Genomic DNA, 14,677 nt, shown 5'->3' with positions numbered 1-14,677 from the left:
TGAAAATATGCAAATCTTGGCAAGTTGTGAGGAATGTTTCTTTAAATAATTGCATGATTCAGTGTACCACCTTAAAGATAATGCATGCTGACTTCATGAGAAAATAATAGAGAAAAGGGATTTTTGGCCTTCTGCAAATTGCAGAATCCATGTGCTGTATGTTGTCTTGTGGTTTCAGACTAATCCACGTATCCTCAGAAAGAAATCATTGTCATAACACTCACGGTTTGGAGTCAGATTTTAGGGATTAGAGACTTGAAGAAGAACTCTGTGTAAAGGCAGAAATGTAAGAAAGTGATTTGTGAATAGGAGAAAGAGAAAAGAATAGGATCATCCATTAAAACATCTTGACACTAAAAAAAAAAATCAATCTGAACCATGCTGAGAAGAAGCCTAAATACTCCCATATTTGAAAGGAACTCCATTTACTCAAGTGTCAAAAGGGACAGAATGGGTATAATGTCTGAACCTGTGACTGCATTGGTATAGGAAATTCTCAGGTGAGAAAACTGCCTCAGCCTATTGGGTATAGGCTTAGAAAATTGCTCAGGGCCCTGAGAATTGGAAAAAATTGCCTAATACTACCCAGATAGTATGTGTGAGAGGTGAGGACTTGAACCCAGGTCTTCCTGGCTCCAAGACCTGCTTCTTCTCCATTATATCACTCTGTGCATGGCATGTGATGCAAGGCATAAAGTTGCAAACCACCCCTCTAGATCATTCAGATGTTGCTTTGACACCTCTCTCAGCTATGTGTATTCAGTGTATCTCAGATGTGGTATTCATTCGCCCAGCTTATTTTATTAAAATTGCCTCTATTTTTAAGCACTTGCCCTTTTTTCATTATAATACAATTTACGTCCCTGCAATTCTGCCATTCAGTCTGTTTTTTAGACTAATGGTCTCCAATTTATTTAGATAGATACACAGTATCCAAAGTCACACTTTGACTCTTGGCTTTCTCTACAAGAAATTCCAGTTAGAAGTAATTGCTTCTTTTTTATTTTTAATTTTAAAAAATAACAGTGTTTACCCTCTGCATTTCCTCTTAACCATCATATCCCTTGCTGGAAAGGGTCTTGCAATATCTTATGAAAATTAAACTTTTAAAAAATTCTGAGTTAGCACTTTAAGAAGGGAAATAATCATGGCATGGATTTCTTTGCATGTTTGCAAGACCATTTTAAATTAGGTCAGCCACCTGGTCAAATTTTTTTTTTCTGAAAAAAATGATGAGGCTACACATAAAAAGAATGAAACAGTCCTTACAAGAAGCTACAATTCAAATGGAAAAGACAAGTATATACATAAACAAGGTGTTCCATAAGTATGCCATCTTTGTACGAGTTTGGCCAACAAGAAAAGTATTTCTTCTCTTCTTGATTGAACTCTCTACCTGTGCCTCTTGGCTCCGACTTTGTATCGATGAGCATTTTTTCCCCATTATCTGCAGATGTTTCTTTCATTCCTACTATTATGATCCTTGATGCCCCAGGGGCTGAGGTCAATCTCCCGGAAGCTTTATAAACTTCCATTTTTCTCTAGTAATCATTGATGCCAGATTTCTTTGCCCTCAGTAGCCAACTGGCTCTTTCTCTCAGATCCTGTTTGATGATGTTGAATTTTTGGCTTTGATTTGTGTGTGGCCTTTTGTCTAGCACAGATCATCAGTTTTCAAGAGCCCTGTCGCTAATGATACCCATGTGCTCAGACCTGAAATGGTGTTTGGCCTTATGTAAGCTTCCTCCTAGAGATTCAGCTTCTGCTTCAGACATGTTGAAGAGATTAAGGAATTGTCAGGAAAGTAAAGTTTTTACAAGGATTTTTTAAGATCTCTTTCAGCATACTCAAAATCATTTCCACTGTGCCCTCACCACTCCCCTTTGGGACCTTGGAGACAGCAAGTCTGTGACTATCCTTCTTTATCTGCAACATGATCACATGACTTCTTTTTCTTCAAAATGTCTTTTCATCATTTTTCGCACCCTTAGTGGCAGGCACAGCGATGATTCTGTCTAGCCTTGCACATCAGCACTTGATCTTGAATTAGACATATGGCCAAAGTGACCACTTAGCCTGACTACTTTTTTCTAACTTTTTGATAATAATTCACATTTATGTGTCAGTCAATCAAAAGCATTGGTTAAGCTCCTTCTAGGCGCTGGTCACTGTGCCAGGCTCTGGGGAGCCTAAACATAAAGAGAATGAAACAGTCTTTACTGGCAAGAAACTAACATTTAAATGGAAAAGACAAATTTGTACATGTACAAGGTATTCCATAACTATGCACAGAATAAATGCAAAGTCATTAAATACAAGGTAATTTGGAATGGAGGGCACTGCCAGCTAGAGAGGAGATTGGAAAAGTTCTTGTATAGAAGGTAAAACCTGAATTGGGTCTTCTTGGAAGAGAAGAGGCAGAGGTGGGGGGGGTGGGAGAGGTGAAGGGAATAAGCATTTATATAGCACCTATTGTGTGCCAGGCATTGTGCTAAGTGCCTTACAAATGTTATCTCATTTGATTCTCAAAATAACGCTGTGTGTAGGTACTTATTGTTATTCTCATTTTATAGATAAGGAAATTGAATATCTGAGGCCAGCTTTGAATTTAGGTCTTACTGACTCCAGGCTCAGCACTCTCTCCACTGTGCCACCTACCTGCCTCTAGAGAGAGTGTGTTCCAGACCCAGAGGATGGCTAATATTATCTGTGAAGGAAAATCAGAAAAAAGGTCAATTTGACTGGATCTCAAAGAGCCCAAGAGGAAGAGTATTGTCCAGTGAGGCAAGAAAGGTCGGTTGGGAGCATATTGCCAAGGGCTTTGGCAGCCATACAGATAAAATTTTATTTATTTTTATATATAAATTTATATTTAATCCTGGAGAATAAGGAAAGGAAGCTGATGGGGAGCCACATGGTCAGATAAGCAGCCAAGGAAAATCGCTTCAAGCCCTTTAAGGTTTATAAAATGCCTTCCTCATGGCAACTCTGTGAAATAAGGAGTGTAGCTATTCCTCAGATCTGAGACTTAGGGAGCTAGCTACTCCTTCCAGTCGTACACACAGATGCACACATACACACACCCCCACGCACGTACACACACATGCACATACACATGATTTCCCAGTGACTCACCCCAGTCCCCACTGTAGAACTCTCCCCCTTCAGATAACAAAGCATAGTTAAGCAGAGCAAATCAATACACTGAGCGTCTTTGACAACGTATGCCTTATTACAGGCTTCAACAAAAGGAGGGAGGTACATTTAACTGTCAGTCCTCTGGAGTCCAGTTAGGTCATCTAATCGATCTGAGTCCAGATGTCTTGCAGTGGTGTTTGCCTTTGCATTGTTGTCCATGTGTAACTTGTACTCTTGATTCTGCCTGCTTTGCTCTACATCATTCATAAAAATATTCCCCAGTGTTTCTGAATTTTTCATAAATGTTATTTTTATGGCATAATATTCTATGCATTCCATTCCACCAGAGTTTCTTTTGACATTGGCCAATTGACGAGTCCCAGTTTTGTTCCCAGTGTTTTGCTACCACAGAAAGCTCTGTTGTAAATGTGTTTGGTATCTACAAGATGACTCCCTCTGTCTTTAACCTGCTTGGGTATAGGCTCACTAGTAGTACCACAAACAGCATTGCATAGTGCATGGAGAGCCAGCCTTAGACAGGTTTTCTTAAGTCTCACCTCTATTAACATACCAGCTGTGTGACCTGGGGCAAGTCACTTGATTAGTCTGTGTCCCTGGTAAGACACTTAACTTATAGATGCCGCTATTCTTCTCATACCAGTGAATTCACAGATCTAGACCAAAAAGAAAGTGGTATCATTTTATAAAAATATATCCACATTTAGTGATTTTTCAGGTACAGTTCTTAAACTGTTTTCCACAATAATCACTCCAATTCATACCAACAATGCATTAGGGCAGAAAACAACTTGTGCCCATCTTCTCTTTTAAATCAGTCTTTGTACAGAGGGGAGCTAGCAATAGTTTTGACAGAAAAGAAAGAAAACAAGAAACAAAAGAAAGTCATTGAAGGATTTTTAAAATGCGTAGAAGAACAGTAGGAGATTCAGAGAAAGACAAAGAAGCAGGACAGCTTTGAAAGTAACATATTGAATTTATTATATACTTTTTAAAAGCAAGCTATACATTATAGTTTCACAGTTTTATATTTAATTCTCTCTTTCCTTCCTACTTTGTATTTTGTTTTTTTGTTAATTTCAAAATTTTTTTAAAATGAATTTTCTTTAAATTCTCAAGGAAGCAAAAATGAAAATAAAAATTCATCTTTTATTGTCTGTAACCCTAAACTGAGCTCACTTCCTGTAGTTTTCCATATTGTTTTAGAAGTGAAAACCTTTCTTGGCCTCCAGACTTACATCCTTAGCTTCGGGCAAGCCTGTGGCTCACAGCACCTCCATCATCTTTTCAGGCTCCTAGAATCCAGATGCATTGCTCTACTTAAGATTCAGTAAAATAGAAATTAAGTTCAATAAACATTTATGAAACATCTGTATGTACAGCCTTGTGCTGATCATCCCACATGCTGGTGTTTCCTTGTTTCTGCGTTCTGGGAAGTTCTTTTCTCCCCACCGTGTCCTATCCCTAATGCAAATAACATGGGTTCTGTTCTTTCCTTTAATATTTCTCCCTTTTGTCTCTGGCATTCCTACCCCTGATCTTACTCTCCAAACTAAGAAAGGTCAATAGATCCAGATGACCTAAGCTTGAGTCTGCCATCTTGTGCTTATCCCATGCTGTCTACTCTCTTACTTTCAAATCTGAAAACTTTGATTCTGCTTCCTTCTGACTTCAGTCACTTGAGTCTGAAGCAGTAAAGTCTAACCTTCCATATTCCATTTGGCTCAGATTTACTACTCCAACTATGTCCATCATTCCAAGTGTTTGTAGATATCTTCTTCCTTTTGGACAATTGTGACTACATTGCAGCTTGAACTCTCCTTCCTCCTCGATATTCCCACAAGTTGCCTGGAATAATGTCCCTAGTTGTCTTCACCAGTTGAGAGCCATTTCTAAGTTCTAACTCAGATGCAGCTTCTCCCAAGAAACCTGATAACCCTTGGTTTAAAAAGAATGAATGAATGAAAAAGCATTTAAGTGCTTACCATGTGCCAGGCATTATATTAAGAACTAGATATAAAAAACAAGTGAGCAAGACAGTCTTTGTCCTCAAAGAGCTTATATTCTTTTGGGGGGAAATAACACATTAAGGTGTTAAGAAGTGAGGACAGTACACAGAAAATAGAATAGTTTGGAAATGGCAAAGTAATGACATGAAGGTCTGGTTTTGAACAAGAAGGGGGGAAAAAACCCTGCCCTCAAGGAGGTCGGAGTCTACTGGGGAAGACAACAGGTAAACAACTATGTACAGATATAGATAGACAGACAGACATAGATACAGATATATGTACATATACAGGATAAATTGAAGATAATATCTCAGAGAAAAGATACTGATATTAAGGAGAACTGGGAAAGGCTTTTTGTAGAACGTGGAATTTTAGCTGAGACTGCAGGAAGCCAGCAAGTAGAGGTAAGGAAGGAAAGAGCCCCAGGCATGTGGTACAGTCAGTGAAAATATTTGGAGTAGGAATGTCTTGTGTAAAGGACAGTAAAGAGGCCAGTGTCAAGGATCCTTAAGTATTTGGACAATAATAACTTGTAAGGAGACCGAAAGATAGATAAGGGGACAGGTTATGAAGAGGGTGTATATGAAGATATTATGAAGGTATGTATGACTGAACTTGACAACTAATTGGATATGGCTAGGTGGTGCAGTTGATAAAGTACCAGGCCTGGAGTCAGGAAGACATCTTCCTGAGTTCAGATTGGACCTCAGATACTTCCTAGCTGTTTGACAGGGCAAGTCACTTCACCCTGTTTGCCTCAGTTTCCTCATCTGTAAAATGAGCTGAAGAAAGATATGGCAAACCACTCCAGTGTCTCTGCCAAGAAAACTCCAAATGGCTCATGAAGAGTCAGGGATGACTGAAAAGTGACTGGACATACAAGAAGAATAAGGAGTTAAGGATGACACCATGGCTGTGAGCATGGGTGATTGTAAAGGTGATGTTGCTTTCAACAACAATAAGAAAGTTGGGAATAAGGGAGGATTATGTGGGAAAGATGTTGAGTTCGGTATTGAACATGTTGAATGTAAGATGTCTACAAGGTATCCAATTCACTATGCCTATTAGGAAGCTAGAGATGTGAGTCTAGATCTATGTACTTCTGTACAAATAATTCTGAGAAATGCCTGCATAAAGATAACTGAATCCATAAGAGCTGATGAAATCACCAAGCAAAACAAAAAAGAAGAGGACAGAGCCCAGAGCCCAAAGCCATGGGGGACACACATGGTTAGCAAGGACAACCTGGATGAAGCCAAGGTGATTGAGAAGGAGTGGTCAGAGAGGCAGGAAGAAAACCAAGAAAGAGCTGTGTCATGAAAACCCAGAGAGAAGAAGGTGTGGAGGAGGAGGAGAGATTGATCAACCCTGTCAGTGGATGGAGAAAATTCTGGAAGGGTGAGGATTGTTAAAAGACCATTGGATTTGGCTGTTAAGAGATTATTGCTTGAGCAAGTTCAGTGGAATAATGAAGTCAGAGCTCAAATTACAGAGAGTTAAGAGAGTAAAAGGAAATGAATTGGAGGCATCATTTGCCTTCCCCAAAGGGCTCGAGGACTGATTCCTGGAAATATAAATACTCTATTGCAAATCTTAGAGCACTTTGGATCTTTCTTTTGCCCGGTAATATTCTGTCTTGAGCCATATTTGTTTGTATAAATGTTTGTTGTTTTATTGTGGTGGTTCACTTGTGTCCAACTTTTCATGACCCAGTTGGTGTTTTCTTGGCCCAGATTCCGGAGTAATTTGCTTTTTCCTTCTCCAGCTCATTTTACAGATGGGGAAACTGAGGCAAAGTTCAGTGACTTGGCCAGAGTCACATAGCTAATGTGTGTCTGAGACCACATTTGAACTCAGAAAGATGAATCTTCCTAACTCCAAGCCTGGCACTGTATCCTCTTTGCCACTAGCTATTAGATCTCTCCTAGTAGACTGTAAGCTCTTTGAGGCAGAAACTGTCATTTTACCTTTGTATGTCAATGCCTAGCATATACTAGGGGCTTTAAAACATCTATTTAACTTGTCAAATCATTTAATTTAGTACACAGAGCCAGCTTCAAAACCAGGACTTAGTCTGAAGTCCCACCTTTAATCACTGGCTGTGTGACCCTGGGTAAATCACTTAATTTCTCAGTGCATAACACTCTGAAACTATTAATTGCAGAAAAAAATGATGACTTGCATTAGTAAAGAGAGTTTCCATACCTGGGTTTTCCCAAAGTACCAAAGAAATCATTGCTCAGTCCCTATCCCTACTTAATTGAATGACTACTGAAGACCTACTAGGTGTCATGGCCAATTTAAATGAATTGGGGGAGGCCTCTACTCTTAAGGGGCAGGAGAAGTAGGGAGGAAAGGAATAAACGTTTATTAAGTGCCTACTTTGTACTAGGCACTGTGCCAAGCACTTTATAAATATTATCTCATTTGATTTTCACTAAGGCCCTGTGAAGTAGGAGCTATTGTTATTCCCATTTAATTGAGGAAACTGAGGAAGAAAAAGGTTAAGTGATTTGCCCTGGGTGACAAAGCTAGTAATGTCTGAGGTCAGGTTTTAACTTAGATCTTCCTGACTCTGGGCCTAGCACTCTCTACACCAGCCTGCACAACCTGCCACCCACCAAAAGGATTTTAGGTGGCCCGAGGGCCGCAGGTTGTGTAGGCCTCCTCTGCACTGAACCACTGTCTGCCCTTACAAAATTTAAAGCTTCCATTGAGGGATATGGCATTTCTGAGCCTACTTTTAAATTTCGTCACTGCTGTTTTGAATACGAGTGTATACTTAGAATCAGGAAGCAGACTCAATGTGACCATGGACAAGTAACTCTGATCCTTAGTTTTCTCTTCTCTAAAATAAGGGGGTTACACTCAATAGCTTCCAAGGTCCCTCCTAGCTCTAAATGTTTAATCCTCTGACTATAAGCCCTAGGCTTTTTTCCTTTCACAATGCCTTGACAGGTATTCCTGCCACTGACAGGGTAAAGGTCATTATATTTGTTTTACAGTCTCTGTTCTTGTCAGAGCAGTACCCAGTAGTGGGCCTGTAATTAAGGGTCTGTCACCCTTTGGATAATAAACTCCTGTTTACTGGAATTTAATAATGTGGCTGTTAAACCTTGCCTCAGGCAACAATTTAGTGTTTGAGCACTATCTATTCCAGAACTGGAAATAGGTTGGGTTCTATGAGTGCTCCCCAAAGATGGTGCAGCCTGGTTACTTACCCACACTGTGCCTTAAGAACCATGAAAAGGAGACTACAGAATTTAAGAAGAATGCTGTCAAGTCAGTGAGAGGTATACCAGAGAAGGAGCTAGGAACAGCCATCAGCCTAGTAAGTTATGTTTTTGAGGGGGAAAAACTGCCCAGAAAGCTGGCTGTCCCTAAAATTTGGTAGCCAAATGGCAGCAGATGGTGGTGAAAGTGAATAATTAACTTGAAGAAAAGAGCTTCACAGCTCAGGGAGGCTAAGGGGATGAAATCACCAGCCCGACAATAAATTAGAAAAGTTGGCAAGAATGGTTGCCTCATATGTCACGCACAAGAAGATCCAAGTCAGAGTGATAAATGTACTATTCTTCATTGCACATGCATTCATTCATCTTGGCGGAAGGAGGTTTAAAATTGGAATTTTACAACATCTTTCTGATGGTTATGGAGCAGCCTTTGCCATCTCTCCCAGCTAGCTGATATTTCTTCTTTTTTTTTGTATTATATTTACCCTTTGAGTTACTGGGCTTTTTGGGTAACAGATCAGATTGCTCTGGCAGTGAACAAATTCCTAGAGTGTGGTCATTGATATCTTCAAGACAGTGCTCTTGACTTAAAAACCAGTGGTGATCCAACATTTATGTTTATGTTTTTGTTTTTAATTGGGTTGGCTTTTTAGACCTCTTTGTTTTGTGGGGTCCTTTATTTGTTCAGTGGCAGATAAAAGTCTTTAGGGTAGACCATATCATTCCTCTGCTCAGGAAACTTGCCTCTAGGATAAAATTATAAACACTTCTGTTTGACATTTAAAATTCTTTATGATCTGGATTTCATCTTTTAAGATTTATCTCACATTGCTCCCTCTCACTCACCACATTCTAGCCAAATTGACCTACTTCGTGGTCTCCATACATACCATTTCTTCTTCCGTCTTTATGCTTTTGGCCAGTTTTTCTCCTATGCTGGGATTTTCTTCCTCCTCACCTCTGCCTTTTGGAATATGTGTTGTATCCCCCTATTAGAATGCAAACCCCTTGAGGGCCCAGATTATGGTGATTTATTGTTGTATTTCCAGTGCTTAGTTAGCACAGTGCCTGGCAAATAGTGAATCCTTAGTAAATGTTTTGTGGTTTTTTTTATTCATTTCTTAAAATCCCTACCTCTATTCAAGACCCAGCTCATATGCCTCCTTCTACACAAAGCCTTTCCTGGTCTTCCTCCTGGTTTTTATCACCCTCCCGCACAGTTGCTTTATATTTCATTTATTTTGTGTGGTGTCCCCCACCACTCCTTTCCTTGAGGTAAGAAAATGTTTAATTTTTGGATTTATGTCCCCAGTGCCTACCTACTACAATCACTGGCACCTAGCAAATGTATTATAAATGCTTGTTGAATTGAATTGAGTTGAATTAATTTTATTTTCCTTGCCTGCAGACATTTTCGCAAACACATTTTCAACAACCTCATGCCAAGGCCTCAAAAAAATGAGCAAATTATGACTGACAGATGCATTTGGGGGCCTACTACCTAACTCACAAGGTTGATATGAAGGAAACACTTTGTAAACTATAAGGGCTTATAAAATAAACCCAATAAACCCAACCACCCGCAACACCGTCTTGGAGCCATCGTTTTCAAGTAGAGTACCAAGCTTCTCTTTACCCTTGCACCATCCTGACCTAATTATCCCTTTTGTCCATCCACCTGGGCTCAGCCAGGGCTGTGGAAGTGAAGGGGTCAGACAATAAGGCTGACAAGTTAGAGCCTCCTCATCAACTCCATCGAGCCAATGATGTGATTATTGATGTTTTTTCAAAGACAGAAGGAAGTCGGAAAAGATGGGATGTGGATCAGAAAGCAGAATTTGAGATCATTAGGGAGTTTATGCAGAGTTAAGCTAAAGAGGATAGAGGTGAAAGCAAACTGCTTTTGGCAACAGGACTAAGGTTGTGTGTACATAGTCAAGGCTCTAACAGCCTAAGCAGTGTTAGCCATCATTTTTTAAAAATTTCAAATGTTAACTATCTGCATGAGCAAGAAACTATGAAGCATGAGCATTAAATGAATGCCAGAGCACAGAAAAAGCTGGCTCCTTCTCAAAATAATGTTTGAGGATCTCTCTTACTCTCTGTCCTTTTCCCTACCTCTCTCTCTGTCTCTTTGCCTGTCTCTCTCCCCCCTCCCCCTTCTCTCTCTTCTCCTTCTCCTCTTCCTCCTGGCTCTTCTGTTCATCTCCCCTCCCTCCCTCTCTTCTCTGTCTGTGCCTGTCTCTGTCCTTCTCTGTTTTCTCTTCTCTCTTTCTCTCTCTCTCTCTCTCTCTCTCTCTCTCTCTCTCTCTCTCTCTCTCTCTCTCTCTCTCTCTCTGTCTCTCTCTCTCTCTGTCTCTCTCTCTGTCTCTCTTTCTCGCTGTCTCTTTCTCTCCTCCTCCTCTTTTCTTCTCTCCCTCTCTCCTCCTTTCTGTCTCTGTCTCTCTTTTTCCCTCTCTTTCCTGTCTCTTTCTCTCTGTTTCTTTGCCTCTCTCTGTCTCTCTCTCTCTCTTCTCCTTCTCCTATTCCTCCTGCCTCTTCTATCCCTTTACCCTCCCTCTCTACTCTCTGTCTCTGTGTCTCCATCTGTCTCTCTGTATCTCTGTCTCCCTCCCTCTCTCTCTCCCCTCCGATTCATCATTTTCTCCTCCTCCGTCTCTCCTTTCTCCATTTCCCCCCATATCACTCTATATTGATCAGAGTCCCCCCCCAAAAAAAAGTACAGCAATTTTCAATGAAACATTAGCAAAAAGAGAGAAGAGTGAGTGGTCCTGGATAATTGTACTCTAATTCCTCAAGTATTAACTATAGTATGTACCTGACTTGGCATAGCTAATAAGAGTCAGCACGTTAAAAGACCTAAATTGGTATTTCTGCAACATAATTTTTAGTTTTTAAAATTGCTTTGATTTTAGAAGCAGGCAATTTCACACTCAGTTTCTCCTCCTGATGCCATCACTGTGGCTGCTTTTTAAACATGCCCCATCAGCACCAGGATTCCCCCAAGAGGTGAGGATTATTTCACTATCAGTCAGCAAACATCTATGAAGTGCCTACTGTGCTATGTGCTCAGAATATAAAGGCCAAAAAAGACTCCCCAAACAATCCCCATTCTCACGGGGCTCACAAGCTCATGGGGGAGACCCAGGCCTGCTGCTACAGCTTCAGCCAGAGCTGAACCTGGCCCCACTGCCCCAAGGGCTCTTGTAGCATACCTAGCTGCTTTCATTTGCAGTGCCAACAAGCCAGCCGGTGTTGTTCATAGATGGAGAGGTGGAAGGGCCCTTTGAGTCTGATGCCTTCTTTTTACAGATGAGGAAACTGAGTCTTAGATTAAATGAGTTATAGGAGTGTGGCCAAGTAGATTGATTACGCTGACTTGGAGTCCAGAAGACCCAGGTCCCAGTCCTGCTTCCAACACTTATTAGCTCAGTGACTGAGCAAATCACTTAGACTCTCCGGGCCCTAGTTCTACTGTGAAATGAGGAGGTTGGACTGTATGGCTTCTAAGTCTAGGATCTGGCTGTAAATCAGTGACTGTGTGACTAGGGTTATAAAGTAGTGAGACAGAGTGAAGATTTGAACTCAGGTGCTCTCACTCGAAATCCAGCACACTCTCCACAATGCCTGGATGCCTGTGAGTCAGCTCCACCACACTAGTCCCTGGGTAGGGATTGCTTTATAACTACAGCACCTAACCCAGTGCCTTCCACTTGGGAGACACTTAATGAATTGTTTTTAATTTATAGAAAATAAAAACAAGACATGACCAGCTACCGAGAGTAGAGACTGTGTAAAATTCAGTATCTTTGTGCAAATAGACAATAGCTAATCAATTCACAAATGTTTGTTGAATGCCCACAGTACTAGGTACCCATAACTGTGCTTCTCAAACTATGCAAGTTGTTCACATTATCTTATAAATGCACTGGATGCCTTCCAGGTCTATTGTCATTGTGTGAATACCATTGAAATATGAAGACTACCCATCTGTTATCTCTCATTCTCACTATGGGACTAGCTTACCTCCTTTATCTGCCATACATTTTAATAATGACCTACTTTAAACCACTTTGCCTCTGCAAATCTCATTAATAACATGTTACAGCCCCCTATGCTTACCATGTACCTCTCCATTATCCTTTGATCTACAATTTCAGTTCTTTGGAGACTGGTATTCCATAAGTGATATCTATAAACATTACTAGAAGATTACTAAAATTTTAAAAAGGTGGGCCTTTGTTCATGGGAGAAATTTGGGGTCACTGAAAACACTATATAATTTCCCAAAGATAATCAGGCCTAGAAATGTTAAACACAGGATCCATGGGCCTGTGGCCAGCAACACTTTCAGTATGGCCCAAAGCAGATTAAAATGTAATTGAGAAATATTTAACAAAGTAAATAAAAATACAATAAAACATCGATAATGTGGTTTTCTAAGTCAGGATAAGGCCCACAGGGATTCTTATGTATAGTTTAGTAGACCCCATTTCTGAATTTGACATCTAACCTAATCTACTCCTATTCAGTTCTAGTACTAGCTCATTGTCCCTTCACATAACCTGATGTATATGTCTGTGTACGTATATTTAGATATGTAAATGTGTATATATATACACACACTGATGGATGAGCCTTATGAGTTTATGAGTTACCTAATTACATTTCATCAACTACATAATGGGTATTTTTGATCCAATGACATTTCTCTGTCTACGTGGTTAGACCAAACTCTTGAGAAATTATGAATATCATTTAAAAGGCTTTGTGGAATTATGAGACTTGATGCAATCAGTGCAGTGTCATTTACAAACAAGAGCATCTGGAAGACTTCACCATTTATAGGGAATCCCTCTTCCATTTGGACTCTCCAATGAACATTCTCCTGATGGTAGAAAATATGTTTAGTGATCATATATATCCTGGTTTTATACCTCACCTGATAATAATAATAGCCAACATTTATATTTTGTATATTATATATTATATGTAGTAATAGCTAACATTTAAATGTACTTTGTGCATATTATCTCAGTTGATCCTGATGAGGCAAGTGTTTTTATTATCCTCATCTTACAGATGAGGAAACTGAGTTAGATAGAGGTTAAATGACTTGACCAAGAAGACAAGATTCAAACTCAGTTCTTCCTTACTCCAACTAGTCCTCTATGCAGCCTAGCTGTACTTCAGTTAATAGCTTCATGTTAATAATCTGAGGAGTCTCAAAGATATCTTTGTTGTTACATTTTCATCGTCTCTTATATGGCTTAGATATATGCATGGAAGATGCGTTGTTAGTGGTTTTTTTCCTGCTGAACAGAATCCTTTGTTTTAAAAATATATAGTTAGCAAACAAGCACAGTGAGCTCTCACTATACCTTTCATTCACTTGTATGACTATAAACATATGAACTGCTACACATTGTTTATTAAAGCCTGTTCTCTTCTCATACTTTCACTGAGGATATCTATGATAGGTGTATAAATTATTCTTAGAAAGATTTTGTGGAAATATGAAAGTAGACATATAGGTCATTGTTATTGATATTCTTTTGGTAGGTTTCTTCTTTAGTCTGAGATTTTTTCAAGCCTTTAGTATCCTCCTTCTTTTATATTCTTTGAAAATCAATACCTCAGGCCTTCAAAATTATTCTACTTCCTTCTCTGTTTAAGGTCTTGCTACTCTTCCCATCTTTGTTTTCTTTTGAACTGTTTCTCCTTCCTCCTGCAGCACATCCAGGAGTGGGATGTTAGAATTCGAATATGGCACCACTGCTATTGTTGATGGAGAAGAAGAATGGTTGCTAAGCTCCCGTCACAAATAACAGATCATTTCTCTTTCTCTTCCATTCATCATCCTTCCCATTTCATCTATACATGTTCTTGTGTTGATTTGGCTTACTTGGATCTCTCACCAAGGTCTCTATGAATTTATTTTCCCTCTGATGTTTCTGGCTGTTTTCCTAGGCAGTGCTGTACAGATTATACGGTACTGGCTATAATAGCAACTTCCCTCACACAAGGGAAAAATCACTGTGGACTATAGTAGCTGGGGAAAAAAAGCATCATGGAAGCATTTAGACATGGATTGACCTGGAAGAGTAGTTACAATTTAGATCAGTTATAGGAAGCAAGGAGACCTTTTCAGGCAAGAAGACTGTGACCAAAATAAAGAGTTAAGAAGCAATATGCTATTTAAGTCTCTTCCCTTCCTAGCCCAAAGTACTTGCAACCCCTGATAATTCATTGGGAAAATTTTGTTCCTGTGCTCTTGAT

At 39.7% G+C, this 14,677-nt stretch overlaps 1 protein-coding gene across 1 annotated transcript in view; it reads left to right on the top strand.

Moving 5' to 3' along the window:
• The window catches only part of MORC1 (MORC family CW-type zinc finger 1), a 189,254-nt gene that overhangs the window by 131,878 nt on the left and 42,699 nt on the right, over positions 1 to 14,677 (top strand). The window lies entirely within an intron of this gene.

This window comes from Phascolarctos cinereus, unplaced genomic scaffold (genome assembly GCF_003287225.1).
Source record: "Phascolarctos cinereus isolate Bilbo 61053 unplaced genomic scaffold, phaCin_HiC Scaffold_726;HRSCAF=1367, whole genome shotgun sequence".
Lineage (NCBI taxonomy): Eukaryota > Metazoa > Chordata > Mammalia > Diprotodontia > Phascolarctidae > Phascolarctos > Phascolarctos cinereus.
Note: the sequence above shows the minus strand (reverse complement) of the source record. Positions and strands in the feature narration are given on the sequence as shown.